This window comes from Polypterus senegalus, chromosome 15 (genome assembly GCF_016835505.1).
Source record: "Polypterus senegalus isolate Bchr_013 chromosome 15, ASM1683550v1, whole genome shotgun sequence".
In the NCBI taxonomy this organism is placed as follows: Eukaryota; Metazoa; Chordata; class Cladistia; order Polypteriformes; family Polypteridae; genus Polypterus; species Polypterus senegalus.
This window is the reverse complement of record NC_053168.1, coordinates 47,735,123-47,756,260: the sequence shown is the minus strand read 5'-3', so window position 1 is coordinate 47,756,260 and position 21,138 is coordinate 47,735,123. Positions and strand designations below refer to the sequence as shown.

The 21,138-nt window shown below is 39.0% G+C and overlaps 1 protein-coding gene across 2 annotated transcripts in view; it reads right to left on the bottom strand.

Moving 5' to 3' along the window:
- cpvl (carboxypeptidase vitellogenic like) overlaps positions 1 to 18,125 on the bottom strand; it is a 134,088-nt gene extending 115,963 nt beyond the window's left edge. For both annotated transcript variants that reach the window (XM_039736431.1, XM_039736432.1), the window contains exon 1: positions 18,025 to 18,125. The gene's annotated coding sequence lies outside the window, so the exon portion shown is untranslated. The remainder of the gene's footprint in view (positions 1 to 18,024) is intronic.
- Between the last annotated feature and the right edge of the window lie 3,013 nt (positions 18,126 to 21,138).

The following is a 21,138-nucleotide window of genomic DNA, read 5'->3' as shown; positions in this document are numbered from 1 at the left end:
TCAGTTCCCGGTACAGACCAGAGTTGCCATTGAGCCATGCGCTGCGACTCCTCTCAATGATATGCAGGGTGCCCTGCTGTTCCTCCTTCTGGGAACACCGGTAACACCAACACAACCCTCAGCAACCTTCATGGTCTTGTCACAGAAGGTCTCCCACATCAAATTAGGATTGGCAGTCGTACCCAAATCTGAAAGTTCCTCACACAAACTGATTAGAAACAGCCTGGTCTTGCAGTCTGGCCAAGTCCAGGCGCAATTTTCCTAGTAGGTGGTAACTTACTGGACCTAAGCTGGATCATAAGAGTAGCAACAACATGTCTGTGGTCAGAATTCACAAACTGGGCACTTCTGCAGACCCTGCAGTTTTGCAAGAGAACTCCAGCGTCTGCCCATGAGGATGTGATCGATCTCCTTCACCGCACCACCAGTATTGGAGTACCAAGTCCAACGATGCGGTTGAGGGCACTGGAACCAGGATCCAGCGATTCGCAGCCCCCGACCCTTTGCAAAGTCAAGGAACATGGAGCCACTTTCACCACGGTCACCAGACCCATGGGGACCGAGACAATCCTCATAGCCAGCCCTGTCAGTGTCAGTGGCTACATTGAAGTTGCCCATGACCAGAGGAGTGTCACCTTGTGGGCACCCATCAACCACCAAGCAAAGCTGCGAATAAAATGTCTCCCTCACCGAGATATCACTCACCGCGAGTGCCATTATCGGAGTCCCATAATACGCTCATTGAAAGAAGTGACATCAAACACCATTGGAAGAAGCCAATTTGCTACAGCAACAGCCACTCCGAGTATGACAGCCATCAGACCAACCAGACCAATAAAAGGTGTATCCACCTACAGAGATCTGGCCAGTCCCCGGTCTGCGCACCTCAGAGAGTGCTGCCACTGAAATGCGGAGTTTACGCAGCTCCTCCAACAGCAGAGGAAGATGATCATCTTGCCAGAGAGAAAAGACATTTCATGCGCCCACCTCTATGGGCCGCCTCAAACTGGGACCCGAGTGCTGCTGTGCAGCAGGTGACGCCTCAGCACCACACCAGTTCCGATCCCCAACAGACCTGACCCTACTGGCTCTCCAACAGTTTTGACTCTTTTGGGGATAGGGCTCCCGAGGGCTATCCCCCATCCCCTTCATGATGCGAGCAGCTTTCCTATGGGCGGCTGCAGCAGAGCAACTCCCGCGAAGAGCAAAAAGGAGTCCTTTCGGTAGTCTCTGAGTTTTGTGAAGTTTTTTTTATGGTGGCCGAAGTGCTAATCCTGCCACCGACCCCCATGATTTCCCTACAAGTTGGAGGACCGCTTGTAGGGCCAGATGCAGTTTAACGTCATACCCAGGACCAAAGAAGAAGTGTAGAAAGTATAATAATGACACAAATAATAATAATAAATAATATTAATAATAATATGAACAGCACACTGCACATGTATGAGTGACATGAATATCACTTTCAGATTCCTAGAATCACTTTTGGTTTAAAAGACCATTTCAATTTCACTGCCTCATGACAGACTCGCTTCGTTATCACTGCTGATGATAGCGTGTCTTATGAGATGCCATTCTGAGGCTGGGAGAATATGCATCTACACTGTTGCCCAAGCAACGCTTGAGCCTGACACTTACAAAAGACATGCCTATACTGTTGCCCAAGTAATACTCGGCACTAACGCTATTGGCACTTTTACAGCCTGAGTAAACCTCAGGTTTTACTTAAGATGTGTCTATACCGTTGCCCGAGTGACACTTGGGACTGACACTTTTAGCACTGTTTTTACAGCCTGAGTGACACTCAAGTCTAACACTAAGAGGGTTAATTGATTCCCAGACCTAGCTTAATAATCTATAAAAGTAAAATACACATTATGATCAAAATATGATTAACTCCTGAAAAAGCCTAATCACTGTAAGGTAAATAATGAGAGTTGTTATAGTGTAAACTGCAACTTTAATTAGTATTAGATAAAGAACAGAGTGTGATATAAGCTGAAAGTTTATCTTGTTCTTAGAATTAACAAGAAACATACCCTATAGTGATCGGCAGCCATTAATTTCCATAACTTTCTAACTCTATAACCATAATGAGACATACTTGCTATACTACAAATGGAAGCTAAACACACTGTTTCAGTTGTAAGTTAAATAAAGAACATACTGTACTACATGTTAGATTATGTTAAAAAAAAATGCACGCGGTATGATCAGTGAGATGCCACCTCACAGCTCAATGAAAATAGGTTCAGTACTGACTCAGTCATTGTCTGTGTGGAGACTGCACTGTGTCTGTATGATTTTTCTCCAGATATTCCTGTTTTTTCCGAAAAACATACAAGTTAAGGTGAATGGCAAACCTATTTTTTTCTGGTACAAAGATATGTTTTCTTCAATGAGCTGGCACATCATGCAAGGGTTGGCACCCTCCATTGTGCCCAGTGATTGAAGGATAGGCTCACATAACTCCTAAACAAAGTTAAGTGGGCTCAAAAAATAGGTGGATGGAAGTCAAGTTAGTAAATTAACCAAATACATTCCTGTATCCAAGAAATCACCTCTGCTATCCACAAAATGAAGCATGGAAAGGATATAAGACCCAACAATACTCCTGGAGACTGCTTGGAAGTTGTGGTATTGGAATCCTCGTGGTGCTTTTTAACAAGATCAACGAAGGTGGTGTAGTTCCTCAAAGCTGGATGAGAAGCATCACAGTTCTGATCTGAAAGGGAAAGGGGGACTTCACCGAATGCGTTTAAATTAGCCTGTTGTGCCATTCCATGAAGATATTAGAGTGGATCAGTAAACCCACGATTCTGTAAAGAATCGCAAATCCAACAATGGCAATCACTTTCTGTTCCCTCCGCTCTTTGGAGGGATGAAAAATCATGGAGGGTGGGAGCGTCCCTGGAAAGTTTTCATTTAATTAAATAAATATATTTGTACTAAAATTAACTAATTTATTAAAACTAAAATTGAAATTTAATTGTTATATCATTTAAGTCCAAAATGTTTTTGAGTTGTTGAACTCATAAGTAAAAAAAATATCGGAGTGCAAAGGTTTAAATGAAGTAAACTGGAAACAAAAAAATCATAAAATAATAAATTCAAAATAGTTAATCAAAAATTTCCAATAAACAACATTTTTGTTAAAGATGATTTCCTGTCGTTGAATCAGTTCTCCCTGGTATGGAGTAGTTAAAACCTTCACTTTAACGTCACATGAATGCCGGATTCTTGAAAAGGCAACATAAAGTTGTCCATGTCCAAATACAGGCTCAGATAGGTAAATCCCTACTTTGTCCTTGGGATTTGTTGATCATCATGGCAAATACAGCCTTAATGGGAAATTGGTGTCGTTTAAGTTTAAAAGGTAATTGCAGGTCAGAACTTGTAAGGTCAATTTTGGGAATCAAAACACGATTGTCAGTTTGGGATCCCGTAAGCACTTGTGCCTCAATAACATTTTCTCTCATGCTGTTCACGACCAACCGTGTACCACTGCATAAACCTTGTTTAGTATTAAGGTTTCTTAATAGCATGACTATTGTCCCTACTTTAAGGTTAAGATTGTGTTGTGGTAATCAGGCCTGGTTAATAGTGTTTAAATATTGTAATGGGAAATTAAAATGCTCAGTTTCGTGTTCAGAATCAACACTGTCAGTACTTAGAAAGACGTGGCTTTCTCCAGAAAGCAATCCAATCACTTGGTTATTTGACTGGTCAATGTCAATAGGTTGTATATGCGGTGGTGTACGTGTTCGCCTTCGGGTGGCGGTTGTATTGTGTACGGCTCGCTTCTGGCCTCTGATCCTGGCTTGGAGATCTACATTACTAAACGAAGGTTGTATATGCTGTGATATGCATGTTCACGTTCGGGCGGCGGTTGTATTGTGCACAGCTTGCTTCTGGCCTCTGTCATCCATGCATATATACAAACATTACTAAACGAAGGTTGTATATGTGGTGGTGTGCACATTCGCGTTCCAGCGTCGGTTGTATTGTAAACCTGAACTTTAGTTTACAGGTTGTGTTGTGTTCTTTGGGCACCACCTACTGACTCTGGGAAGCCGCTGGGTTTGACTCTAGGGCACTGAGGCGCTGTGCGCGTGCGCTTTCGGTGCTTCTGGCCTCTGGCATCCATGCATATATACAACCTTCGTTTAGTAATATAGATCCTCGACGTCCGCCTTAATCAAGACATCACCCGTGGATGCTCCTATATGCCAACAACATCTTCCTCTGAAAGGAGACACGGCAAGATCTGGAGCGGCAAGTGTAGCAGTGAAAAACGCCACTTGACAAAAATGGAATTCAGCTAAACATCAAGAAGACAGCGTACATGGAATGTGGCCCACAAACAGATGATGGCACCATCACTATTGGTGGCCAGGACTTGATCAAATCCAGCCAGTTCAGGTATTTGGGATCCCTTGCACCTATGCATATGCTAGACTTTCCAGTTATGAAAACTGGACTAAATATTAGCATCACATTTGGAAACATAACATTAGTGTTTAATTGTTCAACTTTCACTTGTCTGATTTAATATTCCCACTAAAAACAACCACTGTCACTAAAAAAGTAACATGCCAGTGTTTTCAAATTAAATTCATTATGCTTAATTGGTGTCAGTCTGCTATCTGTATTCAGTAGCTGGCACTTGTCTACAAGGCAATACAATGGTACAACTGGTGCCCCCCAGATCCAATGTCCTTGGTTCAAATACTGCATCTGGTTACTGCTTGTATAAAGTTTACATAATCTCTTTCTTTGCAAGAGGATTCTTCATTTTGACTCTGGTACTTACACAACCTAAAAATATACCTGGTGACTTCAATTGACAACTGTAATTTGGGTGAATGTGAATATGTTTGGTTGGTTCTTGCCCAATGCTACCAAGATAAGCTCTAGCCCCAAATCCTGTAATGTTAATTCAGGTCTGAAAATGTGTTTGTGTGTTCTCTTCTCCTTTGCCATCCTGCTCCATGTTGTTTGGATACTGACTGCAGAAGCTGATAGCAGTTAAATGTAAAATTCAAATCAGGAGATGGAATTAGTCAGAAACAAGCCACTGTTGAAACTGCAGAGTCAAACCTTCCCAGCCCCACAAAGTAATGCTTTGGTGACTTTTAAAAGTGAAGGAATGACTATGAAAAATGAAAAACATGTCAGCTCAACTGCGGTGGGCTGGTGCCCTGCCTGGGGTTTGTTTCCTGCCTTGCACCCGGTGTTGGCTGGGATTGGCTCCAGCAGACCCCCGTGACCCTGTAGTTAGGATATAGCAGGTTGGATAATGGATGGATGGATGTCAGCATAAATTTCATCTTTATCAGTTGTCATTTTACATACAGTAAGAGAGGGGTTATGATACCTGACTGAGGTGTCATACAATCATGAGAATGTCTGTCATGTCAGAAATTTCAGTAAGCTTGTCTTGTAGTTTGAGCAGTCTCATGAAACAATTTTCTGATGTTGCCATCAAATTTCCCATAATTCATTGTGCAGCAACCACAGTCATTGTACATGCGGCAACAATAATAACAACAGGCATACTGCAGAGAGTACACATCAGCGTGATCAGAAAGTATGGAAACCAAGTTCATAGCTCTGGCAACAAAACACATGGCGATATGACATATAATGGCTGGAAATTGTTCATTGGGTATTGTCGCTGTATCTATCATATACCGTACCAACACACATACAACTAAATGGCCAATAACAATAGTATCTTAGGAAACATTTACTGGAAAAACCTGAAATAAAAACTCATAATGGTAAATTACGCAGAATATGCACCTCCAGTTCTCTCTGTAAAATAGACAGACTGCATTGTCCGCGATTTCCCAACATCCCATGTGTCCAGATATGTCTTTTTCTTTTCTTTGTAGTTTTCAGAGCACATTAAAGAAATAGTCAGTGATGCAGCTCTTTTTTTAGTAGACATTTTGAGAAGCCAATGGCAATATTGTTTTTTGAATGGGTAAAGCTGTATTGTAAAATTTCATTGGATAAAACTGACCGTCAAGGCCATGTACACATATTGTCTGAGCAGTCATGTTGTGGCATGTCCATGGGACCTAACGTGCTCGTACAGTTTAAGCACATATACGACTGGGGACTCTATAATGAAGTGTGAGTAGTTGTTTGACCACAGTTTCTAAAAACCACACAGTGTATGATGTTCCTGAAACCACTGCAGAACTTTTCTAGGTATGTGGAGGATTACCATTCAGAAAAGGCACGTTCACAGATGAAGACATACACCAGATAATGAGTAGAATCCAATACCATGACCCATTCAATTACACTTAACCTTTAATCTCACTCATTCTCCCTATGAAATGTACCAACACACACTCCTTTCCGTGGCACCTTCCTACTTGATTTAAATAGCATTTTCTGAACATATGATGCTGTTCCTAAGTGAACAGTCAGTTACACGTCAAGAGCAGGTGTATCTCATAAAAGTAGCCACTTAATATTACGGATTCTCAGATTGATCGACGGCCAATCTCAATCAGCCAATTTTCTCTAAAAAAGACTTGATTGTTTTAACAGTGCAGACTTTTCCATATAGCCGAGAGCAAGAGGTTATTGGAATATTAGCCTTTTATGTTAAAGAAGATGGAGTAATAAACTCAGCTGAGAAAAAGAAATTGGAGGAGTTGTCCTCCTGTGCACTTAGACAAATGAGAAGAAAAGCTACTTCAATGAATTCAGTCCTTTTTAGTTTCAGTTTGGACTGTGGCCTTGTTTTAAGTGTAACAGCTTACATTTTTAATTGGAAAAAAAAAAATAGATAAAAAAGAATTTTAAATTACTTCTTAGTAAACAATAGGCTTGTTAGCTTAACAGCAAATGTATCTTTTACTCATAAACCTGTTAATTATGTTAGTCTTGGGTCTTCTTGATAAACTATTTCTGAACACTTGTTACATATGCAGCTTTTTTAAAAAATTGGGCTGTGTTTATTATTTGTTGCGGTGTGCCATACAGCATAAGTTTTGGTAAGAAACAAGTACTAGATAATTAAAATTGTAATCCATATTTAAAATAAAAATATATAATAAAAAAACACACCAGTATAAATATAGTAAATGTATATTTTAGCAGCAAAAAAGCTGTAGTTCAATTAATGATTTAAAATGATTAAAACCTATAGCGCATGTACATTTACATTTAAGATGTGTTGAATTCCCAATCTCAATTAATTGATAAATAAATATATAGAAAAAGAAAGAGCAATGGTGAAAACTACCTTCTTTTTAAATTAAGACAGATACATTAAGAAAAAAATTAAACAATATGACAGCTTGTATTTTATTTTCTATTATGCCATATGCATTATGGGTACATATTTTTGTACATATTTTATTAGTATGTAATTTAAGGAAAGTTTATTTATTTTAGTATTTTTATGGTCGCTGAACAATAAGCCTACAACATTTCATTTTGTTAATAAAAAAAATGAAGAGTTGACACCTGTGGTCTATAGTTTATGAAAATGCACTTCAATATAAGACATAAGCCTTCTATGCATCTGGCTATGCAGGAGCTTAATGTAAAAAGTTTTTTAAAGGGATAGGAAAAAACTGGAATCATTATCAGAATCATGTGATCTTCTAACATGAAATTGGCTATCGGTATCAGCCTTAAAACCTGATCAGAATATCCCTTCTTATAATTTACAGACAAATATTTTTCAGTTGCCCTGGGAATATTTTTCCCGCAAGATTAATCTTTCTGGAAGTCCCCAGTGTTTGTTTGTTTTTTTTTTATAAACAAAAACTGGACAAAATTATTTGCAATCACTTTAGACAAAATCCTAATGTGAAACTGAAGTTTAGTCATTCTCTGACAAGTACATTAAATTATACATTTATAAAAAAAAAAAAAATCTCCAATGTGAAACCAACAACCCCAAATCATATTCTTCATTTTACACAAAACTATTCAAGTAAATATTTTGCTTCTAAAGAAAGCAACTGAATTACATGTGTTGTTTCATTCCAAATCATACCACATATGGTACTATATAAAAAATCTATCCAGGTCTCTAAGCCAAAAACAAAGCAAGTCCTATAAATAAAACAACAGTTATATTTTGACAAAAAGCCAACCCACTTTGTGGCTCAAAGAGGCATAAATTGTCCAGTCTGGTCACAAGTGTTAAATGTATTGGGGTGCTTTAAAATGCTATACTTTAGTTACATCAGGATAAAATTATAGAGCATTTTGTGTGCATGTATTTTTAACTTCATTTCAAATTGAAACTGCACTGAACTGACAAGTGCACTAAACAGGGTCAAAGCCTGACTACCCTAAAAACGATATCTGTCAGAAAAATTATACATAAAGTCTACAGAAAGAAATGAAGCATAAACATAATGCACTCAAAATGGTTTAAAGCAATCAACCATAAATTAAATAAACAAACTTGTTTATTTAAAAGATAATGGTCAAGGCCATATTGCTCTCTTATGGTGTACATGGAAGGGTATGAGTATTAAATAATGACAAGGTTTTTAAGTATGTGCAAAAAATGACAGCTATTCTGTGTAAAGTGTACAAAGTAACACAACAACAATTTAAATATAGGCTGGATTTGATTTTTTTAAAATATAAACTAAAATATGGTACAAAGGTTAGCACCACTGCCTCACAGCTCTAAACTCCAGTGTTCAAATTCCAGCCTGGCTGCTGTCTGCATGGAGTTTGCAAATTACACCTACATTATATGTACAAGAAAACCTTTCTGTGGTTTTCACTCAGTGGACATCTTGTTTGGTTAACAGGCCATTCTAAACTGTTCAAAGGGTGTGTGTTAGTATGTGCCCATTGATGGACAGATGTCCTTTTCAGGACTGGTTCTTGCCTTGTGTGCAGTGTTGTTAAGACAGGCTCCAGCCTTTCCATCCTGAACTGGGTTAAAATGGTTAAATAGTGCATCAATGAATGGATAAATGCTTTAGCAAAGGAATGTAAGTGAAACACCAAACTGGTCAATGAATTGTTAGATATGATGAGGAAAGAAGCTGACAGTCCAAAAGAATTAATATTAGGGGCATCCAGACAGCACAGCATATAAAAACAGTTTCAGAATTATTATAAATTGCTAGGGAGCTCCGCCCCGTGCTCGCTTCACTCGCCAAACCCCCGTGTTTGGTTTACCGGATAAACAGTTTAAAGAGATTGTTATTTTCATGGGAATTGTTACATGTGCATTATTTTCACTTTTACTTTGAAAACTTTTCTAAAAACAATACTTGTCCTTTATTTCTGGCCCCAGGCGTGGTAGCATCTCTTTCTCACAGGACATATAACGCTGCTTGCGTCGTGGAGGGGGGGGGTCAGCTGAACACACACGAAGGAGATGCCGTTGGATCATCTGCTGTCTTTCTGCTGCTGGCAAGCTGCCTGTTCTGCTTGTCGCATGTTTTTGTTTTAAGAGCTGAGTGCACATGATACGTGTCTGCCATAAGCAATCCAACAACTGCTATGTTAGATGTCCGTGAACTTGTTTTAAATGATGGCTCACTGCCTTGTCTCGCGTGACATTGTAAAAACAATACTTGTCCTTTATTTCCGGCCCCGGGTGTGGTTAAATCTCTTTCTCGCAGGACGTATAACGCTGCTCACGTTGTGAAGGGAGGGCAGCGTTGATCATTTTAAAGCCTGTACAGCCGCTGTCCTTTTTGCCACTTTGTGTCTCTGCTGCTCGCGTTGTGATCGCTTCTCCATGATCATAAATATACTGTACAACTGACCGAATTGTGTTTTCTTTGAAATTAAACTTTTCGTTGCTTTAACTGTTGTGGGACAACAGATTCTCATAGCATATGGCCCATTATTGTGTAAATCTATGTTTTGTGCGTTGAATGATGCGAAGGTGAAAAGACTTTTTTTTTTTCTGCTCTTTGCCTTTTATTTCTGACCTCGCTTTTTTCTGCTATATTTTCAATTAAACCTGGTCCTGATGATTAATTTCCTTTTGTTTTTCGGTAATGCGATCTTTTCTATCTCTTTTTGATACTGTAGCGACTGACGTAATAAAGTGTCACAAAAGTTTTACTTGAACAATTGCTGACTTTGTAACCCCAAACACAACTTTCTAGCACCCTCTCCAACCCCTCATCCCCTGGGTCTCTTCCCCCCCCACCACATCAATCAATACCCTGCTATCAGTCTTCCATGCTGTACTCCGCCCTCCCTCAATCAGACCTAACAGTCACTTAAAACAAAAAAGGCTTCAACCTGGCTGGGATGCTACAATACTTTTGAATTTTACTGCTTTCATATTCTTTACCTTTCTCTGCATGTGTATCACGCCATCGTTTGTTTGAGTCTTTCAAATTCCACTGCTTTGATAATCTCTTATCTGCCTTTTTTTCTCTGCAACACTTTTGGGTCTCTTTTCTCCACGCTGCTCTTTCTTCTTTGCTTAGTCATTGACGTTTCATCCAGAATGTATTGTCCTTATAACACTTTATATGTGCTGAGAGCACACGATCTGTGTGTGCTACGTGCCTTTACACAACTGAGTGTTTTGCTGGCTCTGCTCTCTTATTTGATATTTTTTGCGTCTTGCGGGTCTTTTAAGTGTCTTCCGAGATGATCACATCTTGTCACCCTGCTTTTCCTTTCCAGGAATTTTTTTTATAATAGAGAGACAACTGTGACAACTATTTTAGCAAATATTAAGTGAACAGATTAATACATTTCTAAAATTGCTTAGTTTGATTATTAACAGTAATGTCCTGACTGATGACATAGTATAGTTAATATTTAGTCAGACTCAAATGCTACATATAATAAAATTCATTTTCCAAAAATTATCCCAGGTCCTCCCTGCGTGGAAGTTCTATGAGTAGTGAGAAATGTGCTACATAAATGTAAAGTAATTATTATTATTATTATTATTACAACAATGATCATTTTACGTTAAACTTTAAATAATATTTTCATCATTTTCAGGACATTCAGGTTAGGGTTAATTATTAATTCTAACCTAGCCGCTCTATGAATGGGAATGTATGCTGTTGTGCAAGTAGAAACTGCAAAGCCAGAGGCTGTTTCCTACTTTACAACAGATGCTACCAAGACAGACTCTGTCCCCCCCATTATCCTTAATTAGATTAAGTGGATTTGAGCATTTTCTGTTATAATTGGTAATTGTGTAGCAGGAAACTCTACAGTAGTATAAGTGACTTTGGGTTTATGTAAGAGTGTACCGTATAGTGGAGTAGAACTCTGTCCAGGTTATGTTCCAGAACTGCAGGGATAGGTGCCAGGGGCCTCATTTATAAAGACTGCATGCACACAAAGAAAGCTTGAAATGTGTGTACCCAACTTCCCACACAAATATCTTGACTGTATAGGGTGGTCCAGACATAATTATTCAATTTTAATTACGCTATAACTTATTAAGTTTATTACATAGAAAATCACCCGAAAAATCCCAGACCATCAAGAAGCATGCGAATTGACAACATGAAGAATCATCTTCGCACCGAACTGGAATCGTCTCTGCATAAATCAAAGTCATCCAGACGATCTGGATCTGCATAATTAGATCTGGACCACCCTGTAGTTAGGATATAGCGGGTTGGATAATGGATGGATGGATGGATGATGCAAAAGCTTACTTATATATATGGCAACTCTGACCCATGCATATGCGACATTTCAGTGGAACTGAGAAATGACAACACCCTTGATCAAGTAGGGAAATGCAGTCACACCAACTAAATGATGACTTGTATGCCTAAATGTTCATATCACTGAGCCATTATTGTGAAATGTATTACACCTCAATATGAATGTAATATGATGTACATACTCTGTTTTAGTTCCATTTCAAAAGGAACAATGCTATGTATTCATCCTGAAGAAATGTTTTGGTTTTCAATTCTCAGGGAACTGGCAGACAGATCAGGAATATCTCAGTCAAGCTACACTCCATCAAGGAAAACTGAAAACTAAAGATGACAGGAGAAAAAAGTCAAATCTATTATACTTTTCATTATAATATTTTATCATTGTCAATAAGTATCAATATTTACTTGCATTTTGAGCTTGTGAATTTCATTTTAGAATTTATTATAAGAAGATGTACTCCTGCTAAAATTCGTACATTAATGCACTAAAATCTCTTTTCCCTTTTTAATGAGAATAGATATACCATGTAAACCATTTTTTATTAATTTGTGCAAGATTATTGTTGGCATTTCTGTAGCAACAACAACATTTATTTATATAGCACATTTTCATACAAATGATGTAGCTCAAAGTGCTTTACATAATGAAGAAAGATAAAAAAGACAAAATAAATAAGAAAATAGAATTAGGGAACACAAATTAACATAGAGTAAAAGTAAGGTCCGATGGCCAGAGAGAACAGAAAACACAAAAAATCTACAGACAGCTGGAGAAAAAAATAAAATATGCAGGGGTTCCTAAGCCATGAGACCACCCAGCCCCCTCTAGGCATTCTACCTAACATAAATGACCTCTCAATCAGTCCTCATTGCGATTTCATTACAGCATGATCTGTTGTATTTAAATGCAGCAACTGTATGTTAACAATCTGCTAAAAGAAAACAAACACATTTTGACTAAAGCATTGTGGTACTGTCATTATTGAGGTGTTCCACTTAGTTCCTGCCCATTCTTATACAGGGGAAGCCAACCGTCACTAATGAATCTGAGAACATGTTTCTGAGATGTGGGAGGAAATTCTTATAAAAATGGAAAAACTACATAAACAGTGTAAAGGCCATGATTCAAACCCATTCCCTTAAACTGTAAGGCAGCAGCCACACTAACTATTATACTACTGTACTAACATGTCACCCTGTATCAGGAAGTATTACCTGGAAGTTCTTCATATTTCATGTAACCTACTGAGTCGAACATTAGATTTATAGCACTCTGTCACATTTCAAAATTAATTTTACAATATTATAGCACCTGTGGAACAAGCCTCAGACACAGACAGGCAGACATGATGTTAAGCACCACCACACGTTTATTTACAATATTTACAAAGTCAATAATAAAGTGCCAGACAACCCACTTTTCCCCAAAGTCCAGGTCTCTCACACTTTTGTCTCACTTCTTCAGACCGCCTCCACTCTCTTCTCCTAGCTCTTGTCCTCTCCTCACCCGACTCCAGCCCTGAATGAAGGAAGGCGGCCCCTTTTATAATCACACGGATGTGCTCCAGGTGTTTCCCAGCAATCTTCCACCAACACGCCCAAGTGTGGCAGAAGTGCCGGCTGCATCCCCAGAAGCACTCTGTGTGTCCCTGCTCTTCTTCCCCCAGGCACTTCCTGGTGTGGCGGAAGTGCTGAGGTCCAGGGTCCCCAAAGCTTTGGGGCACCCCCTGGCGGTGACCATGGGCCCCTACAGGGTTGAGCTTCAAAGCCCTGCACCCGTGGCCACCAAAGCAACCAGGGCGGTTGCCCTCTCGTGGCCTGAGGAGAGGTCGCCCCCCAGCCATCTGCGACACACCATAATTAATAACTCAGCACTTAACTTAATATGAAAATAATTAACATGCAAACTATTAAGGTAGTCTTTCAAGAAATGCTGTTTACCCATGTGGATGGCACAAAAGGCATTCAAGTCAAGATAAAATAACAGCAATTTTAAGATTCTTGCAACATTCTAGGGACTCATAAAATGGCTGAAGTAGCAGATTACAATCTTTTTTAAAATGATAAATCATGTGTCTCTGCTGTAGATAATGAGGGATTTGGTCTATCACAAAAAATTACTGCAATAACATTTATTTCTATAGCACATTTTCATACAAAGGATGTAGCTCAAAGTGCTTTACAAGATATCAAAGAAATGGTTACAAGAACAAAAATAACAAAAGATAAAAATACTAATGAAAAAAACTGTGTACAAAACAAATAATGCACGCTTACATAAGATAGATATCTAATTAACAGAATTATAGTTCTTAAATATAGAATTGGCTTTTAAATCTCTAAATGCGAGTCAAAGCAAGGCCAAGTAAGTCACGGCACTTTGCACAGATATGGTAGGTTCCATATAACAGCATGTTCAGTGACACAGTCCTGCTGGAGAAGGAAAATCATGGCCTTGTAGAAGTGGGTTTGAACGGCTTACTCTGGCTTATTCAGTGAATGAGGAGTTTGTGAGGAAGATGTCTTTTAACACTGTAAGATCCCCAAACATATTTGGACATGTAAATTTTGAGACATACAGGAACAGGCACTGACGTAACTGAAGTTAAGATTTGGAAATTACACTGTAGGACATAACTTTGTGGTCTGTTCATTTGTTTGTAAAATGTATTTAACCTGCAATTAGGGCCTTACTTCTAGGTAGTTGTGAATGCTTGATCAAACCCTCCAGCATGTGTGCAGCTGCGATGGGCACATACTGAAATAAGCATAAAAGAAACAATTTGGTATCTAGTAGCTTGACTGTACTTGTAGAAAGGGATACATGACAAATCAGATGAAGCCCCTCAGGGATTCCTTCACAAAAATCATACATTTAAAAAGAACGGGAACTGCACTAGTTACTGTAAAGAGCATTTACTATTCGTAAATCAGCATAATATTTTCTGGTAATGCATAGAATGCATGTATTTATACGCAGTTCTGCTTCCTTTTGGATATCTTCAGAAACATTATTAGAAACAAGGAAAATAGGATTTGCACTATGCATCTGCTTCTATTAACAATAAAAACAACTGTCTGAACCAAAACATGGCCTTAAACATGCTCCATATACCCTCTTTCATGTCTTTATTGACATTCCCAATGATCTGTCTCTGTGATGCAGATGACAAGATGCAAACATCTGTCTTTTAGCTTTCAACTGCCCAAACAGCAAAGCTCGCTGCCATGGTTTGCCCATTACATGCCAGAAGGCATTCTGCCTTTCATCATAGGCACGATTAAGAGGAAACAAAGCAAACATACAAGCCCCATCTTTCTTGTTCAGAAGCACCTCATTTTAAAGCTTTGGCAGTCAATGCATAAGAGATACTGAAATATGTTTTTCCCTGATGTTGATATCTTTCTACCTTATATTTGTTAATGTAACACTGCTGATAAATATTTTTCTAAAGTGTTTTTTTTTATTTTTTAATATGTTTTTGGATATACAGTGGAACTTCGGTTTATGAGTAACTTGGTTTACGATTGTTTTGCAAGACAAGCTAAAATTTTTAATACATTTTGACTTGATAAATGAGCGAGGTCTTGCAATACGAGTAGTATGGATACACTTTGTCTGCTGAGCGTCATGTGATCACAACTGAGCTGATGGTTCTTCTCGCGTGCACACGCCTGTCTGTCTGTCTGTCTGTCTGTCTCTCTCTCGTGTGTGTGTGTGTGTGTGTGTGTGTGTGTCTCTGCTACAGTGCTGGGAGACTGCGATTGCTTTGGGACGCTCTTCCGCGTGTCGTCCCGTTGGGTGGAATCCCACAAGAGTTTAGAAACTCACTCACACCAGCCATGATTCTTTTCAAAGGTAAAGTGCAGGTTAATTTGTTTTATGTATTTTTACTTTATATTTTGTATTAATCATTTTTATATGAATAGTTTTGGTTTGTGGAACGAATCTAAGTTTCCATTATTTCTTATGAGGAAATTGACTTTGATATACCAGTGCTTTGGACTGCGAGCACGTTTCCAGAATGAATTATGCTCGCAAACCGAGGTTCCACTGTATTTTATAATTTATCTCTGAACCTTGAATAATCACACCAAATGATCACCCTGATTACTAGACTACTGTTGCACTCCTGGCTGGTTCCTGCTATATACCCATTGAAGGATGGATTTGTTACTACCTGAAATTAAGAACAGTTGGCAACTAAAATTAAAACAATGTTGCATGTGTCATCCAAACAGTAATTAAAGAAAAAATGTTATCTAACAACTACTAATTAAAAAGCAAGGTCTTTGAATTGGTGGAGAAGTATTTACCACTGCTGCCTCACAGCTTCAGGATACTGGTTTTAAATCCAGACCCAATCATTGTCCATGTAGAGTGTGCATATTTTCCCTCATCAGTATGGGTTTTCCTTAGGGTATTCTAGTTTTCCTTTTATTTTCCAAAAAACATGTCAATTAGTAAGATGGACTGGTATCTCATCCAAGTTCATTGCCTTGGATGCACAGCGTTGCCAGGGCAGACTCAAGCATGCACATAGACTCTAAACTGGGCTACAAGGTAAGATGGGTGTACTAACTGATAGAACAACAAAATGAACACTGGAAAGAGATATCAGCCACCAGGCCATACATTAATAGAAAAAGACTACAGCCATGTTAGGGAAATATCCCTTATGAATTTGATAACAGAGCAGAGATCGTCACTCTCCAGAAGATATGAATCACCACTCTAGGTTTATTGAATGACAACTCCTCTCTGGTACTCTCTTAAGGTATGTGAGACCATATACATAATCTTAAAGGGACTGTGTTTTTCCCTTCACTGGTAAACACAGATTCATCAATGATTTACTTTGTTTCAACCAAATTTACAAATATGCATTTCCTGAAATTTCTAGTTATACCCTTAATCTTTACACAAGCAATAGTGCCAGTTTCTATATTCAATGGTGCTTTGTATGCAGATTTTCTGCACATATTTAATTACTTTAGTGTAACATTATACATTTGTCCCATTTCCCACGATTCTCTTCCAAAACTTTCTAAAATTTTGGATACTCACTGAAAACACTCATTTTCGTTTTTAGCACAGACTCTCCCAAATCAGGAATAAAGGAAGAACTTCTCTTTTGCTTCCTAAAATTTGGCATTAAAGTTGCCAAAACGTTCCTCCAAACACCTTATAGCTATCTATTTCACACCTTCTGTTGTTAGCTAGCCATTTATATTTCATTCATAGCCCATTGCAAACCAAATTCTTTTCTATTATCTTGTATTCATTTTCCAGTTTCTACAGCAACCTGTGGAGGGTCTTCCTCTGAAATGCACTAAATAAAATAAAATTGATAAATCTATTTTCTAACTTCACCATTTATTCATTTTACACCATTTTTCTTGTTATGGGTTCTGTTGTCACTGGACTATTTTACGGCTATATGGACTCCTCCATAAATCCATGACAGTGCCCACTTCATTGCATGTGTATGCTGGTGTACCAGGCTCTGCATTAAGTGGTGACACAAGTCTGTATCCCCGCTATGTACAGATCTCCACCAGAGAAAAAAAGAACCTGGTTAATGGAGAAACCAAACCTGGTCAGGCACTATGCTGTGACAGGATATGGGGAGTGGTTGAAGAAAACTTTAAATAAAGATAATATGCTTGGGCAGTACAGTGGTTAATGCCACTGCCATGCAGAGGAACAGCCTGGTAGCACAGTGCTTAGGGTCATACGTTTTTAAAGAAACGGCTTTATTCTATGCAAGTTCTTTCCATTTGTCTTTATGGGTTTTTAGTCATGGTACTCCAGTTTTCAACCCAGAATCTGAAAGACACCGAGGTCTGATTAACTGGCAAGTCTAAACTGGCACCCTCTCTACAGCAGTTTCCTGCCTTGTGCCCAGTGCTGCCAGAATAGGCTTTAGCCCCATGGTCACCTTGAACTGGATTAAGTGGGATTGAGAATGATTGTGCAAGATTTAACGAACAAGATAAAACTTTTTGTCGAAGTGTTTCACTGAGAAGGGGGAAGTCGGTCTGCATATCTCAGGCTAAAGAGATCAACCCATTGCGATGTGACTGTGTTCAAACGAGTGTGTTGCAGCTATCTCCCTGATCAGAACCCGTACGTTTTAACCTAAATTAACAGCAAACGCGTGTCTACAATAGTTGTCATTCACGTTTAACTAAACGAGTTCGAAATAAATAAGCACGTGCACTTATGTGTCAACACACGAACCATTCTCACTTCTGCTAATAACTAGAAAAGGGAGCACATGTACTAAATTCAATAACATTAATATTCATATTTCCCCCATACAATCAGCTTTACCAGCCTAAACCAACCGCTTACCGCTTTGTGTAATCGTGCTACTGCTGCTCCGCCGGCTTCCCAAGGTCCCGGAGCGGGCGCTTCAAGTGCCTTCAAAATAAAAAAAGTCAGCTGACGTTCCTTCTCAATCACATGACTGTCTGCTTCCCCCTTCTGTTTTTTTCAAGTAATCACGAGATATATTTCTTAGTCATTCATTGACTATAGAAAAGGCATGGAGCGCAGCCGCCAGCAGAGGCCAGTAAAGAGCCACCAAGCAAGTACACTCAGGTCATGGAACGAATAAAAAATGCGTCAACTTAAACCATGTGAATCAAAGTTAATGATATGGTAGGACTTCGCAATTCATCTTATCTCCTAATGTATGGAATGCGTCTTTTATTTAATGTCAGTTTTAATTTTTTTTCAATACTTTCCAATGAAGTGGTTAGCGCTCCTTCCTTGTATGACTGTTAGGAAAATGCCTGTGTGGACATTATATGTCATGTGGGGCTTTTCTCTACGTCTGATTTTTGGTAGATTAATTACTAACTCTAAATTCACTTTATGTGAATGAGTGGTTATTGAAGCGTTCTGAAAAAAAAAACTGGAAATCCATCGAGAGCTAGCCCCTGCTACCAAGTTTTTAATTGATAGACCTCTAAATTCTGAAAAGGCAGAAGGAGAATGGCTGGATTGATTGTATCAAGAGGGGGTATAGAATTTCCCACCATCTGCATTGTACTATCTCACGCAAATCTCTTTGTTTACTTAGCTAAACTTGCAAAGCTGACAAATTTAAGTTGTGCACTATATAGGCTACGTTTGTGTGTGTGTGTGCCAGAGCCTATAAAACTTAATTACCTCTTGGAAGTTTTCACATTTTATTATTACACAACATTAAATAACAGTTGATTTGGCTTTTTTGACACTGATCAATAAAAAAGAACCCTTTAATCTCAAAGTGTATATAGTTCTCTGCAAAGTGGCCTAAATTTTTTTTTTACCTGCTTTAAGGACTTATATATAAATCTTTTTAATTCTTGCATGCTTAACAATGTAATTTTATTGCCTTGATAGTTCACTGGTAAAATTCTGGAAGAGCACGCATATGTTGGCAGATAAGGAGACATTTGTTACAGGAATCTATGAGCAAGCGAAACACCATCTATGGTCTAGTGACCCATGTTCTGCTTACAGAGTAATCAAAGCATTACACACATCTGAATCTGTTCCTCGGAGAGTCGCAATCAGGGCGGGTAATAGAATGGTCGTTATGGATTACACTGCAGTTGTGACCCGCTGAGCTGGCTACATTCAGCAGCTGTTTAAATGAATCCTCCAGCTAGAATGTTGGACATTTCTGGGTCCACGGTTTGGAGGCTGATTCTCCAATTATATGTGAACCACCCAATCTCAGATTGCACAGGTGTTGAGCCAGCTGAGGGTAAGGAAGGCTGCAGAGATCTGTGGTATCTAGGGTGAACTTCTGCAGGCTGGTGGTAATAAGGCTGTCCTTCTGGCATTGCTTCCATATGGGAGACGGGCATCATCCCAGTTGAATGGAAAATAGGACTTATTGTACCTATCTGGAAAGGAAGGGGTGATCACTTGGATTGTGGCAACTACTGTACGGTGGGATAACAGTGCTCTTGGTGCTGGATGAGGTCCTTGCTAGGGTCATCCTCAATAGGATCCATGATCACTTGTTCTCCTGCAAGTGACTGGAGCAGTCTGGTTTTATGTCTAAGAAGTCTACCGTCAACCACAACCTGGCACTGAGGGTTATCATTGAGCACTAATACACAAATATCGGCAGTGTTTCTTTGAAGTCTTTGTCGATTTCTGTAAAGTGTTCAACTCAGTTGATAGAGCTGCCCTGTGGGACATCCTGAGACTTTGCGGAAGCTCCCGGAAGTTGCTGAATGTCATAGCAGGCCTGTACACTGGTTCTGTGAGTGCAGTGCAGAGTGGAGGCAGAACCTCTACTTTTTTCAACTAGATTCTGGGGTTTGTCAATGGAGGCTCTGATTGAGGCTATGGAGAGACTGAGTGAGGCGTCAGAGTGTCTGGGCTTGTGAGTGCCTTGGATAAAAATTAAGATCCAGGCCTTTAATGACCTCTTGGGGGCAGTCATCAGAAGTCTGTCTGTCTGCAAAGAGAATGTTGACCTTGTTGCGAGGTTAACATACCTCAGCAGTGAGTGAGTGAGTTGCTCACAGAGTCCCGAATGAGGCACTTGTACTGTACTTGTATTGTGAGGGAGTGTCAGTTACAGCACTATAGCCATGTAGAGCAATTCCCGAGGGTAATCTGGCTCAAATGATCCTCATTATTGAGGACCCAAGTAGTTGGACCAGGCCAAGGTGTCGTCCACATAATAACTGGCTGCGGCAGATAGAGGGTCATTTCCGGAGGGTGGGACTGGACCGCGTGTCTGCCTGGGGAGTTGCAAACTAGGATCCCGAGCTGTTTCGTCATGTTGTATGTGTGGCAGCACACTACCAGTATATGCTCCACAACTTGACTTGACTTATTGACTGTGAAGAGCATTATTTAACATATGTTGTCATTCATGTATCCATAACTCCATTGTGTACACAGTTAGTTCAGTGGTACTCCTAAAGAGAAGCAGCATGTCTTGTATGCCCACATATAAACAAGGCTAAAATAAATGCAGTCATTGCTAGTAATAGTATTATCACATGTATAGAGTATAGTGTGTCTGAAAAACACGGCAACACTCTCGGGTGCCATATAAAAACAAAAATATATTAAATTACGTAATTTCATGCTGCTTCAATAGAAAACAAATTATCTTACCCAATGTACTCTGTACTCATGTTTCTCTTCTCTCATATCCTGAAACCTTGTTGAAAAGTCTTGAGAAAACTCCACATATCACAGTTGTATATGACATAATATCATTTAAACATACCAATTGTGTGTATGTGTTCTGTAACTCTAGTGTTCTGCAACTGTTAAGGTAAATAGTTTTAAACAATATATTATTGGATATACCCTCAAAATGCAATTAAAAAGCTGAATAGGTAATTGCATAGAAGAGATTTTTCTGTAAGGTTCATTTACAGCATCAAAACAGTATTTTGATTTAGAGTATGGTACTTGTACCTTGAACATCCAACCTGCTTATTT